The 17,534-nt window shown below is 45.3% G+C and overlaps 1 protein-coding gene across 3 annotated transcripts in view; it reads right to left on the reverse strand.

Annotated features, from left to right (window-relative positions):
• SLC45A4 (solute carrier family 45 member 4) overlaps window positions 1-16,199 on the reverse strand; it is a 67,475-nt gene extending 51,276 nt beyond the window's left edge. For all 3 annotated transcript variants that reach the window (XM_080611062.1, XM_080611061.1, XM_080611060.1), the window contains exon 1: window positions 15,993-16,199. The gene's annotated coding sequence lies outside the window, so the exon portion shown is untranslated. The remainder of the gene's footprint in view (window positions 1-15,992) is intronic.
• Between the last annotated feature and the right edge of the window lie 1,335 nt (window positions 16,200-17,534).

The following is a 17,534-nucleotide window of genomic DNA, read 5'->3' on the forward strand; positions in this document are numbered from 1 at the left end:
CATCTTGTACTAAATACTCTCATTTTGCCTTCTTGGAGTGGGCTCACAGATCAAACTGGCACAGCATCACTGTGCTACCTTGGTAATAAAGCAACTCTTTACAGCCTAACCTGCATTTTGAACCTGAACTGCTTCAGAAGGATTGCTGGAAACTGCTTCTTGTCAGTGTAAAGGAGAGATCCCTTCCCCTCATCCCCACCCCAGCTCTGCATAGCTTCCCTCTGCCTGGGCCAAGTAAAATACTCTCCCATCCCTTGATGAAGTGTTAGATGGAGCTGAGTGTTGAAAGGAAGGAATAAAAGTGTTTAGAGATAAGTCCTTCATTCTCGCTGACTTCCTCCCTGGCATCCAACCCAACTCCCCCTCACACAACCACACTGTGAGTGGTGCAGTGAAATAGCTGCTCCCCAGCTACATGACCTCATGCCTAAGATGCATTAAGTGGTATTAGTAAAAGCCAACAGGTTAGAGCAGCAGTTCCATGGTGCAGCACCTCTGGAAAGCATCTTCAGTGCCTCCTCTTTGAAGTACATGTGACTACAAACAAGCATTGGAAAAGCACTCTCCATAAAGAGTACCGCTGGAGCCCTTGAGCAGATCCCTGCTTGAGTGTTTCACATAGTCCCAAATACCAGTATGACAGATACACTTACATTCATTGCCATGAAGCATAGCTGTTTGATTTGATTTCTCAGTTATTTAAACAAACATCTGAACTGACCTAGCAGTGATGCATTACCCGTGTATTTTAACTAAAAAACCAGAATTGAGAATCTCTTCTTAATGCCCATCATTAATCAAAGTAATAAATCATAAGAATACCAGAGAAACACTGTTTGGCCAACAATATGGATAACTCAGTGCTTAGAAGGGTTGCAACACCACTGATTTCAGACTGTATCTACAGTGTTTGAGAACAACACAGGAAGAACTTCTGCAAACAATACTTTCAGTAAAGTAGGTGAGACATACCATTGAGGAATTACACCTTGTAGGAGAATAAAATACAGGTAATGAACAAATAGCACCTCCCAAATGAAGACAGGCTGAGAACATTGGAGCTGTTCAGCCTGGAGAAGAGAAGCTGCATGGACACCTCAGAACAGCTTCCAGTATCTGAAGGGGGCTACAAGGATGCTGGAGAGGGACTCTTCATCAGGGACTGTAGTGACAGGACAAGGGGTGATGAGTTCCAACTCAAACAGGGGAAGTTCACATTAGATATAAAGAAGACATTCCTTATTGTAAGGGTGGTCAGGCGCTGGCACAGGTTGCCCAAAGAGGTGGTGAATGTTCCATTCCTGGTAGTGTTCAAGGCCAGGTTGGACAGAGCCTTGGTCAACACGGCCTAGCGTGAGGCATCCCTGCCCATGGCAGGGGCTTGGAACTGGATCATCTTAAGGTCCTTTCCAACCCAAACCATTTTATGATTCTAACCCTCCAGCCAACAGAGCATATTTACTAAGCATCCAACACAGTCTATTTACAAACCCATTTGATTTAGACATCTGGGTTATGAGCTGCAGAAGCTGGTGAGCACACTCAAGAGCAGTTCCATCAGGACATACTTTGATTTTGGACTGTGAACAAATGCTATTTCAGTCCTGTGTTTTGCCAAGCTGTAGCCCTGTCAGAACTGGCAGGAGAAGATATTTACTGACACACACACTAAAATAACAAGAGGATACAAGTGCTTGCTTGGCAGTTGGACTTGAAACATAAAGGCCTGCTAGCAGGGGAATGTTTAAGAGGACACAGACCTCTCCCATTTGTGACTTTGTAGAACTATGAAGCACTTGGCAAAGGCTTGACAGAATTTACCCAAATTTACTTCATTTGGGAATGGCTGTCATCCACCCTCTTCTTATAGGATGCACAAGCTTCAGCCTCTTCAGATGCCGCTTTAACATACGCATCTGGACCACTATGGGATGAGACCTGCAGAGTTCTGTACCAAAGCTGAAGCACTTTTATAGTGTGCTGTCACAGCAATCACAACCAACCAGTGCAATCACAACAGCAGTTATCATGACAGTCACCTTCAGCAGATGAAAAGTGAATAATACATCTCAGTCTAGGTTTAGTCCTGTCACATTCAAACAATTCCATCATGCTCTGTCAGTCCATCAACTTTTCCTGTAGGCTTGCTGCAAAATATACAGCTGCCATCCTTCAAGGGAAGCTTTACACAACCTAAGGAATCCTTTAGAGACACAGCTAAAGCAGAGATGGGAGCAGATCTCATCCACACAACTGTAAGCATTATTGTAAGATCTAGAGCATAGGTCTTATGCCCCTTTAAATCCCAGAGACACTGTCCAGGGGCAGAGTGGTCAAGAGGAATCTGCATAATAGTTTTGTGAGCTGCACTGTAAGTACTTGTTACAAGCCATAAGCAGGCCATGCAGGCCTAGGTAGAGTGTACACACATCTACAACTAAGTACAGGTGTAGATGCTAACCTACACTTGAGCATTGGTTGTCCTTAAATACTATTATTCCCCCCAAAGGAAAAACACGCCCAGCAAATGCTGTTTGAAAAACATCTAATCTCTCACAAGCATTTTCTGTTGGAAGTTATCATCAGAGAGGAAGACTTGAATTATCCAAAACATCCTCAGTGAGCCAACATTACACAAGCTAAAGGACCTTTTATTGCCCATCCATTAAGGACAAACTGTTGTTGCAATCGTTTCTACTGGACTATGCAGCATTTTTCTAGCAGGAGAGTTTCTTTACATGAAAAGAGTATTTAAAGTCAATAAATCATAGTCAACATTTAATTTTAAGATTTGAAGTGATTGCACTCGAGTCATTTTCTAGATGTTTGGTGTGAAGAACATGGCAGTGAAGTTCAGCCTCTACAAGCATGACTGTTTACAAAATAACATTAATGCAGTGGTTGTTTCTTTATGCACAGCTAATTGCATACCAGCTGGAGTACCTTTCCAGATCATTCTCAGAGTCAGAATGAATTTGTGGTCAGATAGTATAACAGGTATGCCTCTTGGTAGGTAGAGCAGCTTTAATACTTGCAGGCACTGAAAACAGTAAGTACAATGAGGGAAATACTAGACTAGACTAGACATGCACACAGAACAGCATGAGGCTGAAATGCAACAGCTGAGTTGGCAGGGTATCCTATAGACATCTAATATCTTCAGAAATGCATCAAATCTTCTATTCAGAAGTGCATTCACTTCAGTCAGAGAACAAGCAGCAGTTTCCTCATCTGTGACCCTGGACAGATACTGAAGACTCAAACCAAGTGGGAAATTCAGCAGAAGCTGTTAAGAGCAGGCATAGCACAAGCTAGGGCATTTCTTCCTTTGCTTTAAGCTTTCATCGCTTTCTGTTCTCTGATCCTAGAAACATAAAGGCCACGGGGTCTGTTCACTGCTCTTTTGGCAAGCTGAGCTTGCTCTTGCAGTATTCTAGATGTTACATTGCCATCTCCCTGATTCACCACTCATGATCAACTCTTGGTGTCTTCTGCTTGCTACCAAAAGTTGATCTCTCCATTAATTTCTCCATTGTCAAAACTGACTTGATGTTCATCTTCCAGAAGGAGATGACAAGTGCCCACAGCAGCATCCCAAGCAAGAAGCATCACTAATGACATGCAGAGGTCAGATGAAGTATGATGTGAACACACATACACCCGGTTGAAGCTGTGAGGTGGTTTTGACTAGACATTTCAGAAAGGGATGCTTTATTTCTGTGGTGCAGAAGCAATGAAGTCAAGTACTTGAATGAATACTGCCTAATATTACCTCACCTTTTCAAAAGAGTTTTAGGTCTTCAGACTATTTCCTTAAAGAACTGCTCTACTTTTAACTCAATTCTTTCTCTTACCAGTTTATTTTGGTACAAGGCAGTGGCTTGGCTTCCAACCCAGTTCCCATGAAGATCCTTAACACTGAAGAGATTCCTTTCTCTAACATTAGAACTAACTAAATCCATTTATCACACATGGAATTGATAAGGGATAGGAACATTTGCTCCTGAAGTATTTCACTGCTCTGGGGTGGTTCCCTCACTGTTTGCAAGGCATCTATAGGCAACAGTTTGTTGGAATTAACAGACTTGTCATTCAGGTTAAGGAACAACTTTACTACATACTTGGCCAAGTCCTTGAAGAGTAGGCAAACAGTTAATACCTTGATATAGTGATGTACATATCAATCCTAAGTACTTGAAATGTTACACCTGCTTCAAGTGTAGGCAGGTAAGAACAGGCAAACAAAAACTATCCAGTGAATGAGGCTTTGAGCAGAATTACCAGGTCAAACTGTGGGGACAGTAATTTTCCTGGTATTTCTAATAAGCCTGTTGCTATGACTTTGGCATGTTGGATGGCTTGTTATAGGCCGCCTCTGGTTCCAGTTAGAGACAGAATTGATTGTAGACCAGTGGAATTGCCTCAGTTTGGTCACTCTGTCTTCCAGGAAAAGTCCAACTCAAACACCTGAAGGTGTCTATGAATTACCAGTTATTTTGGATATCACAGGTCTTGTAAGAATTAGCGTGTGCCATGCATCCCAGTGGCAACCTTAGACAAACCCACCACAGAAGCAGGTAGGACGCTCAGGTGGACTTAAAAGAAATTACAGCATCTTCCATGACTTTTGCTATGAGAGTAGAAACTACAAAATATTACTTCTAAGCAGGGTTTCAGCAGCTTTCTAGTGTTGGTCTAAGAGTATCATTGGTTCATGCACTGCTTCTGAACAGAGATCTGTAAGGACTGCAAAGGGCAGGCTGAAATAAGAACACAAGCAAATCTTTATTCAAACACTGCTGCTTCTAGAGCAGTAACTCAGTACTTCCAGTTACTGCTCTAGAAGCAAGTCGAGTTACTTCTCTCTTAACTCTGCAGGTTACTAGAGAAGGGATTACTCATCTTTCAGGAAGCCCTGTGGATCACAGCAGGGAAGCAGAACCTGAGTCAAATCCTGTTGAAGGCAGATATTCTCACTTTTGCCCTAGTGTGATACTAGAGTTGAGGATCACCCCATATGACTAATGATTCCTCATCAGGCACAACAGCATTCAACCCAAACAATTCAGTGAGCAAAGCGTGCTGTGTGTAAACAGGCTGAGTCAACTAGAAAGGGCTGGAGGAGGAAATCATAGAGAAGACAAGAGCCAGAGACACGACTACAAGTCTGAAGGGCATGAGATTAGTCTACTTAAACAAAGGCTTGACAGAAGGTTTCAAATGTAAAAGCTGCTGAAAGGATAACACAAAGTGATCTCTCCCATCAGAGAAGTAAGGATTGGCTCAACTTGTAAACAGTATTATAGCATATAGAATCATAAAATGGTCTGGGTTGCAAAAGACCTTAAGATCATGCAGTTTCAAACCCCTGCCATGGGCAGGTACACCTCACACTAGGCCAGGCTGCTTATCCAACTGCTGGAGTAAGCCCTGAGGAGGCCACGAGGATGATCAGGAGCTGGAGCACCTCCCGTATGGAGACAGGCTGAGAACATTGGAGCTGTTCAGCCTGGAGAAGAGAAACTGTGTGGAGACCTCAGAACAGCTTCCAGTGTCTGAAGGGGGCTACAAGGATGCTGGGAAGGCACTCTGCATCAAGGACTGCAGTGATAGGACAAGGGGTGATGGGTTCAAACCGAAACAGGGGAAATGCAGGTTAGATATAAGGAAGGAATTCTTTACTATGAGGGCAGTGAGGCACTCAAACAGCTTGCCCAAAGAAGTGGTAAATGCTCCACCCCGGCAGTGTTCAACGCCAGGTTGGACAGAGCATTGGGCAACATCGTCTAGGGTGAGGCATCCCTGCCCATGGCAGGGGGTTGGAACTGGATGATCTTAAGGGCCTTTCCAACCCAAACCATTCTGTGATTCTATGACTACAGATAACCAAATAGTTTTGGCTAGGAAAACTTTGTCAGCTCACCTTCCTTGAAAGACTTAGTATGCCCTTACCCACCAGTCATCATGCATGAAGTCTGGAGGAACAGGATAAATACAAAATATGCAACTGTATCCTGTCTTTTCCCTGATGAAACAATACTTGTCCTGTAACAATAAGCTTCTACACCAGGCTTAAACCTTCTCTGGCATGGAGAACAGAACTCTGCAAGTAAAGTGTTACCAGCTTTAAAACATGGAACTGAAATTAGCACAGACACAAGTCTCCTCAAGTTAATTCCTGCTGAAGGAAATAACATAAGCCAGACTTGAGTTTACTTTAGGACACACATGGGGGAACATACCCAACCCTCTGGGCAGGATCTTCAGTGGCCTGATCCCAGATTTCTTTGCTGGACAGAAAATAAACTGAACACTTGTCCATGCCTTCTCATATGCTTTCTATTAAACACTTCCTACCACAAGGAGCAGATGGGACTACTACTAGATTAAGCCGATTCCAGAAGTTCTTGCAATTACACACTAAAGCCACACTCTGAATCCCACGAGATCATGAACAGTGACACTTGTCTGTAACTTTGAATACATCCTTCCCGCATGTGAAACTGTGCACATGAATGATGAGAAAAGCTACAGAGACTTTGAGGCTTTCCCTGCACCATCTGCAGGTTAAGCCTGTGCCTAACCCTCAATGTACAAGTCTGGGGAATGCAGATCCAACATTAAACTACAAGCCCAGATATAAACTAATTAGGATGTACTCATCAGTTATGTAAGCCTTTATATTTCCATTCTTCCCTGGAAGGTTGGAAAGGTGACAGCATTATTACAAGCCTAAACCCTTTTAGGTGCAAGATGACTTGCCTAGCTTCAGTTTTAGCTGCTCACATGAACCAACCGAGAGCTACAGTTTGTCCTATGAGGTTAACAAATTCATGAAGGAAAGTTCTGGGCTCTTGCTTGCTTTATCAGATACGATGGAGAAAAGGATTTTCCAGCCCTGGCTTCCTGGTTTGCTCCCTTTCTACTCCAGTATTTTAAGAAATTCTTCAGGGAAAGCCAGGAATTGGCCAGAACTCTGTGGTATCTGAAAAAATACCCCTATTTAATTGCCTGGGCAGTAGGAAGTTATTTAATCCCTACATCCACAGTGAGCAAGAAAATGAAGCATTAGAATGTCACTAGCACAAGCACACAAGGTAGAATGAGGAAGGATGCAGTCATTGAAGCAAAAGGAAGGAACCCAGTTTTATTTCATATTTGGCACTGGCAGGCTGTCACTCAGTTTCCAAGTTAGTTAGATGCAATATTAATGAACTAAACACTGCTACTGGTGCTAAACAAAGTGTTGCTTTCATTTGCACAGCATTTCCACCCTCAGCATGCTAATTTAGAAGCAAGACTGATAGTATATTGCATGGCAGAGAGGTCGTAACTAGAGAGTTGGAGTATTTAAGCACAATAACATTAGAATCTGCCCTTATTAGACAACATACTCTTAATAGTAAAGCTTAGGGAACCATTACAACACCTCTAGTTTGGCCTATCTTTTGCAAGTACAAAGCAATTTTAATGAGAATGCTTGAAGCACAGATCTGCAGCAGCTCCCTTACCCCACTTCCTAGAGGCAACATCTTCAAATCATTTGGACTGCAGCAATTCCTGCATGCAATACTGAAATCCTAATTCCCTAAAGAATTTGGCTTTTATAAGCTATGGTGGATGTATTCAGTCTCAATATAGGAATTGTTGTGTAGGGACTTAAAGCTTTCTCTAGCAGGGATGTTGGCCCATGGGCCACTTCCTAGCCTGTGGCTTTGTCAGTGGGAAAAGACCCTAAAATGATCAGTGAAGGCCATCAGGAACACATCAGTTACCAGATTCCAAGTAGGCAGAATGAGGTCGTGATCCACAATCCAGGCAACTTGTTGACAAGTTCACTGAAGGATCCTGCAAGTCAGATATTTAATGATACCTACACCGAGTCCTCAAAGAGCCACCCAGACAGTAAGTCTGTTGACCGAAAGTTTCTGAAAGAGGCTGAAGTTAAGGGAACAGTGTAGCTATTCTTGTAGCAGTGATAAATTTAGGCATTAATTACAAGCAGTTATTCAGTAACCAGCCTTAACACAGAGCTGGAACTGAGCTCTTGGAAAGAGCGTTAATTTAGGAGCATGGTTAATGAGGAAGAGAAAGCTACTAAGGGCAGCTCAGGGAAATGCTGCTGGAATGAGCTGGAAGTCTGTAGTCTGACAAACATGTGTTTATTTAATAGTTTGGAGTTACTGAGCACTGGGCATTTGCGTGGCTTTTTCCAGGTGTAGTTTTCCATGAAGTGACTTGTGCAAAGGTAGGAAGAGGCAAAAAATCTGTTCAAGGAGAACACAGTCAAGTGTATACTGAACATTAGGTTTTACATGGACAATGGGATGTTACTTAGGTCTAGCCATGGACAGGCTAATAATACCCTGAAACACAGTAGTAAGGCTCTACTTTAAGTCATCACATCAGAGACTTGCCCACAACTATATCCTACTGTTCCTAACTAGTTAAAGAATTACAAACAATTTAATAGCAAGCCCACTGGATGAGTAGGCATCTATGGAAGATGCCAGCACAAGATCAACCTGACGGAAACTCAAACCCTTTTATATGCAGCTTAACTGGGAACTACTACACAGTTGAAAGGCCTCGGTAGATACACTTTTACCTAGTAGTTCAGTCCAGCTCATATGCATACAAAGAAGAGAAGAGATCTCAGCTAGTACTATAATGTCAAAAGGCCTATTTTCAAGTGGCATCCTGAGTTGCCACACAAACTATCCCAGAGTGACCATGTGGAAGAGGACACATCTTACTGGCTTCAATGCCATTCCACCAGTACAATGAAAAGCCCACTACTGTTGCAGCTGCATATTGAGTTTTGAACATCCCATAGGTGGAAGATGACAAATTGAAAAGGTGACTTTAAAGCAAAGCAGCAGAAAGCTCCAACTGTAAGGCCAGCAGTAACAGGTACAGACAACTGTCAAGTCACTCCCCTTTTCAGTCCATAGAAAGCACTAAATGTTTTGACTTTTCAGCTGTAACAACCAATGTGAATGGCAGTCAGAGCCACAGAAGTGCTATGACATTGGAAACAAGGAGGATAGCTCCTGCACTGAGAAGTGTAAACCTCTTCCTGTTCTACACCAAAGTCAGATGTAGAACAAGAGCCAAGAACAAACCTCCATCACAAGCCAATTCCCCCAGATACATTTCAGACAGCAAACAGGACATGTGCACTGGATGTGTTAGCGTTAAAACAAGCTGTACATTTGGTTTGGGTTATGTTTTGAACCCTTGGGAGTTTGCTGGCCAGCCACACTACTCGAAGGAGCAATAGTTCAGCCTGTCAGATCACTCCTCTGGGAGTACCCAGAGCCAGACTGCACAGTATACTTGCTCACATATTCCCCTTGTAAAATGGGAGGACGACTTGTGCCCTGCACATGTGCTTTCTCCCTCCTCACAGAAAATCCCAAACTGAAGCTTTTATTACCTGGAAGCAAAGACCCAACATCGAGACTACTTTAAATAGTTGATCCCTGTTCTTTCTATTTGTACTTCCATAAGATTGATAAACAAATCATAGGTTAAACAGCACACAGATTAAGTGTATTCTGCAAGACAATTTGCTACATGTAAGTGATGATAGGAAATTAAGTGGCATAGAAACCTGACTGCTCTGTAGTCATCGCTTGTTGGGTTAAGCCACTGCTTTCTGGATATGGTCCAGTTAGACTGATCATATATTCAAGGACAGAATAAAGATAAGCATGACATGCAGTTATGCTCTTGTAAAAGAGTGCTTTGGGTTCAACCCTCAGTTAGATCATTTATTTATCTAGCACCAAAGGGTGATAACGGCTTGTTTTTAAGTCTCCAAAATAAATGAACTCTACTGCATGCACAAGTAGTCCAGGCCAGCCAGCAGAGGATAGAAAATATGCAGGGTCAGCATAACACTGGTTTCAATTTCAGTTACAAAAACATTGGAGCTCTCATTTAAAATGAGGAAACTAGGTTCCCTCTCTGCTCTGTTAAGAGCACTGGTCTTGCTCTCCCCAGAACAGTGACAAAATCTACCTCACGTACAGCTTTGCAAACAGAACAGGGGTAAATGCTTCCCTGCTGCTGTTTACACCCTAAGATTCATTTAAAAGTATCCTCAGTCTATTCCTTAGGATTAAGTTTTGTTTTCCTCTCACCCTTTTATGCCTTGCTAGATGAGGAGCAGCTACTGACAGCTTCAGTCACACAAGAAAATTCGGTTTCAGTCCACCCGCAGAGTGCCTCAGGGCCCCAGATTAGTCAGTCTCCATATGCAGACACATGCATAACACTGCAGAACAGACTGCTGGTCAAGCCTAAGGTGTCAAGCCAGCCACATGTCCTAAAGCTATTAAAGCTAAAGCTTTAACAGCCCATATCCTTCATAGCTGGTAGTCCTGGAAAGCAACTTACCTCCAGCTCTGTGCTTCAGAAGTTGTCTGTCTTGTGAAGACCAACTTCCCATCACTTATAGATTAAGATTCATGTTTGAGCAGACTATGTGCCAGTAAGAGCCAAACCAAAGTCAGGGGGAGCTCCTAAGCCAAACCAAATCATTACCTAGCAAAAGCCTGTGCCCTCATTCTTCCCAGAGTCACCGGCCAAGAGTAAGTTTGATGAGAAACCCTGGCTGCTGCTCTCAAGTTGTTATAATGCAGTATGCCAGTTGCAGTCTAAACGACTTTACAGCACTTGTTTGGACATACCAGCACTAAGGGGCTTTAGCTAAGCTCCTGTGTGACAGTTTCCCTAAGATGGCAGTTCACAGCACACAAAACCAAAGTGGCTCAGACATTAGTGCTCTGAATCCATGGCTGAGATGCCTGAAGTCCAGCTTTTAACTTGAGGCAAATTCAGTCTCCAGCAACTCTATCAGATGTCTAGATTTAATAGCATGAACTCAGCTCTTCACACAGAGTATCTTATTGCACTTCGGAAGAGTGAACTGTGATACAGAAGCATAACAGAATAACCAGTTTATTCAGCATAGCAATAATTACTCAGTGCTTGGATTCAGGAGACCATCAGACCCAGCTGGGGAATAAATAATCTTTACCAGTGGAAGTTTTGGGTGGTTACTGCAAGTAGGGCTGTGACCAAAATGCAAGATGTGTGGGTAACTGATAAGCTGTTGGCTGTAAAACAGTCACCTGACCAGCAGCAGCTTACCAAAGCATGTAAAGCCTTTATTTCACAGCACAGAGCTCCACAGCTTAACAGTGTCTGCTTCCAGGCTTGCTTTCTGAACTGTCCAGGATCTCAGTTTGGAAGGCAACTCACACTGAAACACCAGTTATCTCTCAAGCAACACACATGGTGTCACTCATCCTGACAGCAGGCATTCCACTTCAGCTTTCTGGCAACTGGATTTGCCAGAATCATTAGTGTTTTCTGCTTCTGTATGGCAACTTAAACATAGAACTCTGCTGGAAAGTTTACTGTACTTGTTAGAGCAGTTACTAGGCAGGAGTAATGCTCTGCTTAGGAAAAGTGCCATTTCAACACCCATACCTGTTTAGTGCTGGTATGTTAAGCCAAGTAACAACCATTGCACTCTGTATTCCCCCATTTAACCACACAGTTGAATGAAAGCTGTTTAGTAGGGCTGACAACATGCTGCAAGTTGAAGAACCAGTAGCTCTAACAACAGTTATCCAATCTGTTAAGCCTTCCCTAATGGAACCAACTGCACACAAGGTTATCCCACTGTTAGCATGGTTTTGATGAATCTTACACCTACAGCTGGAATAGGTCACAGCCCAGGATGTTGCAAGTATTACAGGTAAAGGTAATGGGAGTGACCCTCACATAAAGGGCAGCACAGATACTTCATGTTACCAGTTACTCTGCAAGCTGCTAAAGCTCCCCTCTCCATCACAACAGCCTCATCACTTTCCACAGCAGTTCTCCCAGCAGGCCAACTGGAAAGCCCCATTAAACTTCAGTAGCTTTGCCTGCATCCAGTGTATTTTTACACTCACCATCACATTAAAGTCAGTCTGAAGTGCAAGTGAAGCTTGTTCTTCTCTCAAGCATGTCATCATTGCAAATGCAGTGTGGCTCAACACATACTGCTTGACCATTTGATGCAAGTGTTTTAGGGCAGCTTCTGCTGTTAGGAGTAACCACAGAGGTACAGACTGCTAAACTCAAAAAGAACTACCAGCTGCAGCTTCTTGTGATGGGCCATGTGAAAGGATTTCACTGGTTTTGCCTAACATGCAAGTTAGAGGTGCCCACATGCTGTGGGTGGAACTGGCTACCTACTCTAGGAATTGAAGCTTGAGGTAATGAGGAGCTTGACAAACAACAACAACAGTAGATCACAGGCAGAGTTTATTAAGCTAGACAAGATCAAATTCTACAGTGTAAATGAACGGTTTATTGCCTAAATCAGTGTCTGCTAGAAGTAGAGAAGTGCTACATGCAACTGTGTTCACAACTGCAGGCATTATCTAGCAGCTAGTGGGTCATTTTAGCCAGCAGCTTCCCTCCTAGGCATTTATAAGATTCCTCTAAAGATTAAGCATCTTTTCTGAGCTATTCAGTTAGTAATACATTTTGACCTTCAAGGTTTTTTGAACTTCAGATGCAGTTTCACTGGTAAAATACTCTGCAGGCACCATTCAATGTCAGTATTCTCATAGCTTTAAGAAATGATCCATTTAAAACAAGTTTATAGAGGGATAGAGGAAGAGACCACACATTCCAGCCTCAGCACACAAGCAGAGCAATATTACATTACCAGGACCTAACTTCCTAGCTGTCAGTGAATCCAGGGCTGGAGGGAGTTTAAAGGTAATTAACCTCTGAGGTCACAGCCTTGAGATGTGTCCAAATTCAGCCTGCTTTCTCTAAGCTCCTCAAAGCCTGTATTTCCACATGGCAGAGTAAAGGCAGTTGATTCAGAAGGCTCCTGAAATAAGCTATACATTTGCTTCAGTATGAAAAATTCAGGCCACATGTACTTAGACATACAAGCATGTGTACTGTTTCAGAGCTGCCCCATGCTTCACTGGAAGCCACACATATATTCCCCTTGTGTTGCTTCACTGAGAAAGCCCATGAACAAAGTTGTACTTCATGAACTTTGCTGTACCACAACACAGAAGGAGCCACAAGTTCACCAGCTACATCAGTCTAACCACCTTCTCATCACTAATGAAGGACATCTCTAGCAAACATTCTCCCTTGTCAGCCTGAGGTAGCACAATACAAGTGTATTTAACATAGACTGAATTGCTAAGACACTTCAGCTCTGAAGGAAAGAATTGCTTTCAATCGCAAGCAGTCCCCATAGCATCCAAACAAGATCACATCAGCAGACACTGCTCATTCCCATCTCAAACTCCCAAAAATCAGCAGGCTCCCTCAGGAGTTAAGACGCATTACACAAGAGGGTTATCTATAGAAGCATACGTTTTCATTTTACTGGAGATCCCTCAGTCATACATAATGAAGTGCAAGAACTGCTATCATTTACTTCCTCAGAGAGGCAGGAGCCAACCTCATGTAAACTGGCCTCTGGTATTACAAATAGCGAACTAAAATAGAAGTTGTTCCACTGATCCCATCCATTACATCATGGAAATTGTTATTTTGTCATGAAAACTCCCTTAAATACCCAATTTAATCTCATTCATACAGGAATGAAGCTCTCACTTCCAAGACAGCAGCTGCCACTACCTTTGACAGACACAGGAACTCATGTTTTTCAATGCCTCAGACACTGCTGGATGCAGTTTTTGGAGCTTAAGGTGGTGTCAGCTTTTCTAACTTATACTAAGTAGTACTTCTGGAAGCATTTCTAGCCAGAGTGTCAACTAAACGTCTTAATCTCTTGTCCAAAACCCTTTTCCTTACTCAGGAAGGGAAAAATTAGACCTGAACATTGAATCAATCCAGTATAATCACTAAATAAACCAACTGAGGAAGACCTTATCTTCTGCAGTACTGGTGTGGGTGAAGAAGGCACCACAAGCTGTGTCAGTGCCATCACATCAGCAACCACTTCGGCCAGCTAAGAGGAAAACAAAACATTCACCAGGTCACTTTTTTGGAGCTCAAGCACTGTCTCAAGCCATATTTCACTAAATATTTTAGTAGCTCTGTCTGATCAAGGCAGTGGAACATGACACACATCACACTGGAGCAGTTTCTGCAGAGCAGTAAGGGTGCATGCTGTAACAGTGCAGTTTCTTCTCATGAATCCTCATAATGCTGCAGTTCTGTCCATGCTCTGCACTTTGTGCTGCCTGCCCCTCCAGGTGCACCTCTTCTAACATCTTCCCTGAAGGAGAAATCGCCTCCCCTGTCCAACATTCAGCATCCTGCAATATCTTTCCAGTCCTTTCCCATTTGTAATTCACTGCATTAGCCCAGCTCTAGCAACACTGATTCACTTGCTGCACCCAGTGCCAAGTCAGAGCTTTGGCTAGATCTTTTCCTCCCCTCCTTTCTTCCTCTATACATAGAGAACACTGGAGGCCAATCACTACAACAGAGAACTGCCCCACAGGAAGAGTATTTTTCAAGGTCAAACAGCTCCTGCACTTGCTAAAGATGCTAAACTAGGGCATCTTGGAGTAGCAGATTACCAATAACAGGATCCTAAGGAAAATTGCAGCTTTCAAGGGAGATTTAAGAGTTAAGTGCTAAGTGACTTCTCCCACCATCACATCAGAGTGGGTGAAGTGAGACTCCACTGTATTGTGATAAAGATTGAGATCAGGTTACAGATTAAGTGGCAAATCATTCAAATGGCAGACCAGTGAGGTTTAACAGCCTGAAAAGTCACACTAATGTCCTTCCTTGGTCCCTCTGCCAAGCTCTTTTCCAGCATATTTACCACCCAGCATGATTCGGAAAGGGTATTGCGCCACCTCTTTATCACCCTATCTTCATCAGGACCCATTATCCCAGGCACCCCAACCAGCCTCTTCACCTCCACCTTATACTTGTATACTTTATACTTATTCCTAACATTAATTCCTTACCCCTTCCCAGCCTCTGCAACCCCACATCTCCTTTGCCTCAATCCTTCACCACAGAGCTCAACCCCTTCCAGTTCCACCTCTGCAGCTCCACATCTCCTTCACCTCACTCTCCCCTCTCATTTGTCATCGCTTTCCCCCCTCCACAACCCCACATACCGCTCACCCCAAAGCTCCTCATCCCCTTCCCATCTTTACAGCCCCACATACCCCTCACCCCAAAGCTCCTCACCCCTTTCTCACCTCTCCAGCCCTGCAACTCCTTCACCCAAAAGCTTCTCTCAGCCCTTCTTTACTTTCAGTCTCACCTACATCTCTCCTACAGAACTCAAGCCCTTCCTCACCTTCACCAGCCCCTCATCCCAAACCCTTCCTTCACCAGCTCATCTGCTTCAGTCAAATCCCTCCTCACCCTCATCCTCCTCACCTCAAACCTTCCCTCCCTCATCCTCACTGGCCCTTCATCCTAAATCTTTCCTTTTCTTCACGGGCCCCTCATCCCTCCAAACCCTCCCTCCCTTTCAGGAGCCCCTCACCTCAAACCCCTCATCACCTCAAAACCTTCCTTCCCTTCACCAGCTCATCTCCTTCAGGCAAACCCTTCCTCACCCTCACCAGCCCCTCATATCCCTCACCACCTCAAAGCCTTCATCACCTTCACTGGCCCCTCATCATCCCAAACCCTCCCTCACCTTGATGAGCCCCTCATCTCCCTCACCTCAAACCACTCATCACCTCAAAACCTTCCTCACCTTCACCAGCTCACGTCCTTCACCCCAACCTTCCCTCATCTCCTTCATCTCAAACCGTCCCTTCACCAGCTCATCCTCTCGGCCAAACCCTCCCTCACCCTCATCTCCCTCACCGCAAACCTTCCCTCACGCTCACCAGTTCCCCATCTTCACCTCAAACCTTCCTTCACCACCACCAACCCCTCACCTCACCCCTCCCAACGGCTCCTCACTCCCCGCCGCCCCCCTCACCCCCCACCCTCCGCTCGCCCCGTACCTGCCCCCGGGTCTCCCCCTGCACCCGGGACCTGCTCCGTGCGGCGGGGGGGGGGGAGGGGGGGAAGGAGGCGGCGGTGCCGGAAGGTGGCCGCGGCGGCCGGCGGGGAGGGTGAGGGGGGAAGGAGGAGAAGGAAGGACCGAGGTGACCGGCGGCGGCACGGGCAGGGCGGGCGACACCGGGCACGAGCGGCCGCTTTATACCGGGCTCCTCGGAAACCGCGTCCCGCTTCCGCTTCCGCCCCTCCCCGCGCCGGGGGTCATGAATATGCAATGAGGGGGGCGTGGCTTAGCCCAGGAGGGGCGGGGGGCGTTGCTAGGGTGACGGGTACGGCGGGCTACGGGGTCCCCCGGGCACCCCGCCAGGGGCGGGGGGAGCTCCCACCTTGAGCCGGGGCCGGGTCAGGTGCAGCGGCCTCGGGGAGGCACGAGGCGACCGGGAACGCAGCCGGAGCTGGAGGGGGGTTTCTGGGCGGAAAGGGAGCCCCTGGAGCCGCCGAGAGGTGATCTAAGGGCGGTTGGAGGCTGGCACCTGAGCTGTCCGCGCTGAGATAGCGTGTGTTTACCTCAGGAACTCGGCGGCGACGTGGCGCGGAGCCCGCCTTTCCTGACTGAGAAAGTTGTGGCGAACGGCACCAAAGTAGAGCTAGATTGGATATAAGGGATAAATTCTTTACTGATGAGGGTGCTGAGGCACTGGCTGCCCAAAGGAATGGTGAATGCTCCATCCCTGGCAGTGTTCAAGGCCAGGTTGGACAGAGCCTTGGGTGCCATGGTTTAGTGTGAGGTGTCCCTGCCCATGGCAGGGGGTTGGAACTGGATGATCTTAAGGTCCTTTCCAACCCAAACCATTCTATGATTCTATGATTCTGTGACATGAAAACTGAGAGGGGCATTTTACAAGGACATGCAGAGATATAACAAATTGGAGAACGGCTTTAACCTGCCAGAGGGGAGACTGAGCTGAGCTCTTAGGCAGAAGCTCTTCCCTGTGAGGGTGCTGAGGCGCTGGCACAGGGTGCCCAGAGAAGCTGTGGCTGCCCCATCCCTGGCAGTGTTCAAGGCCAGGTTGGACACGGGCTTGGAGCAACCTGCTCTAGTGGAAGGTGTCCCTGCCCGTGGCACAGGGTTGGAACTGGATGAACTTTAAGGTCCATTCCAATCCAAACCATTCCATGATTCTATGGAGCTAACAACTTGGGAAGTGCCGGAGAAGTCGCCCTTCACAACCTGAGATACTGCGAACACATCGACCCCAAACTGTTGATATTTTACTTCATCATGAGGGAAAATAGCACCTTTTGCTCAGTTTTGGCCACACAGGAGGTCCCGTCCTGCCTCCTCACCTCAGCTTTGCTGCTCTTCACCATCCAAAGGCAATGAGCCTCCATACATCTAGCCCCATGTTTTAATGGGGAGTGCTGGGTGACCATCCCCTGCTCTGAGCAGTGGTGCAATTCATCATTCACATCTCTTATAGACAATATATAATGTGCCGTGACCCCAAGGGATATAAAACCCTTTGATCCCGATTACAGCCCCA

This window comes from Psittacula echo (assembly GCF_963264785.1).
Source record: "Psittacula echo genome assembly, chromosome: 2".
NCBI lineage: Eukaryota > Metazoa > Chordata > Aves > Psittaciformes > Psittacidae > Psittacula > Psittacula echo.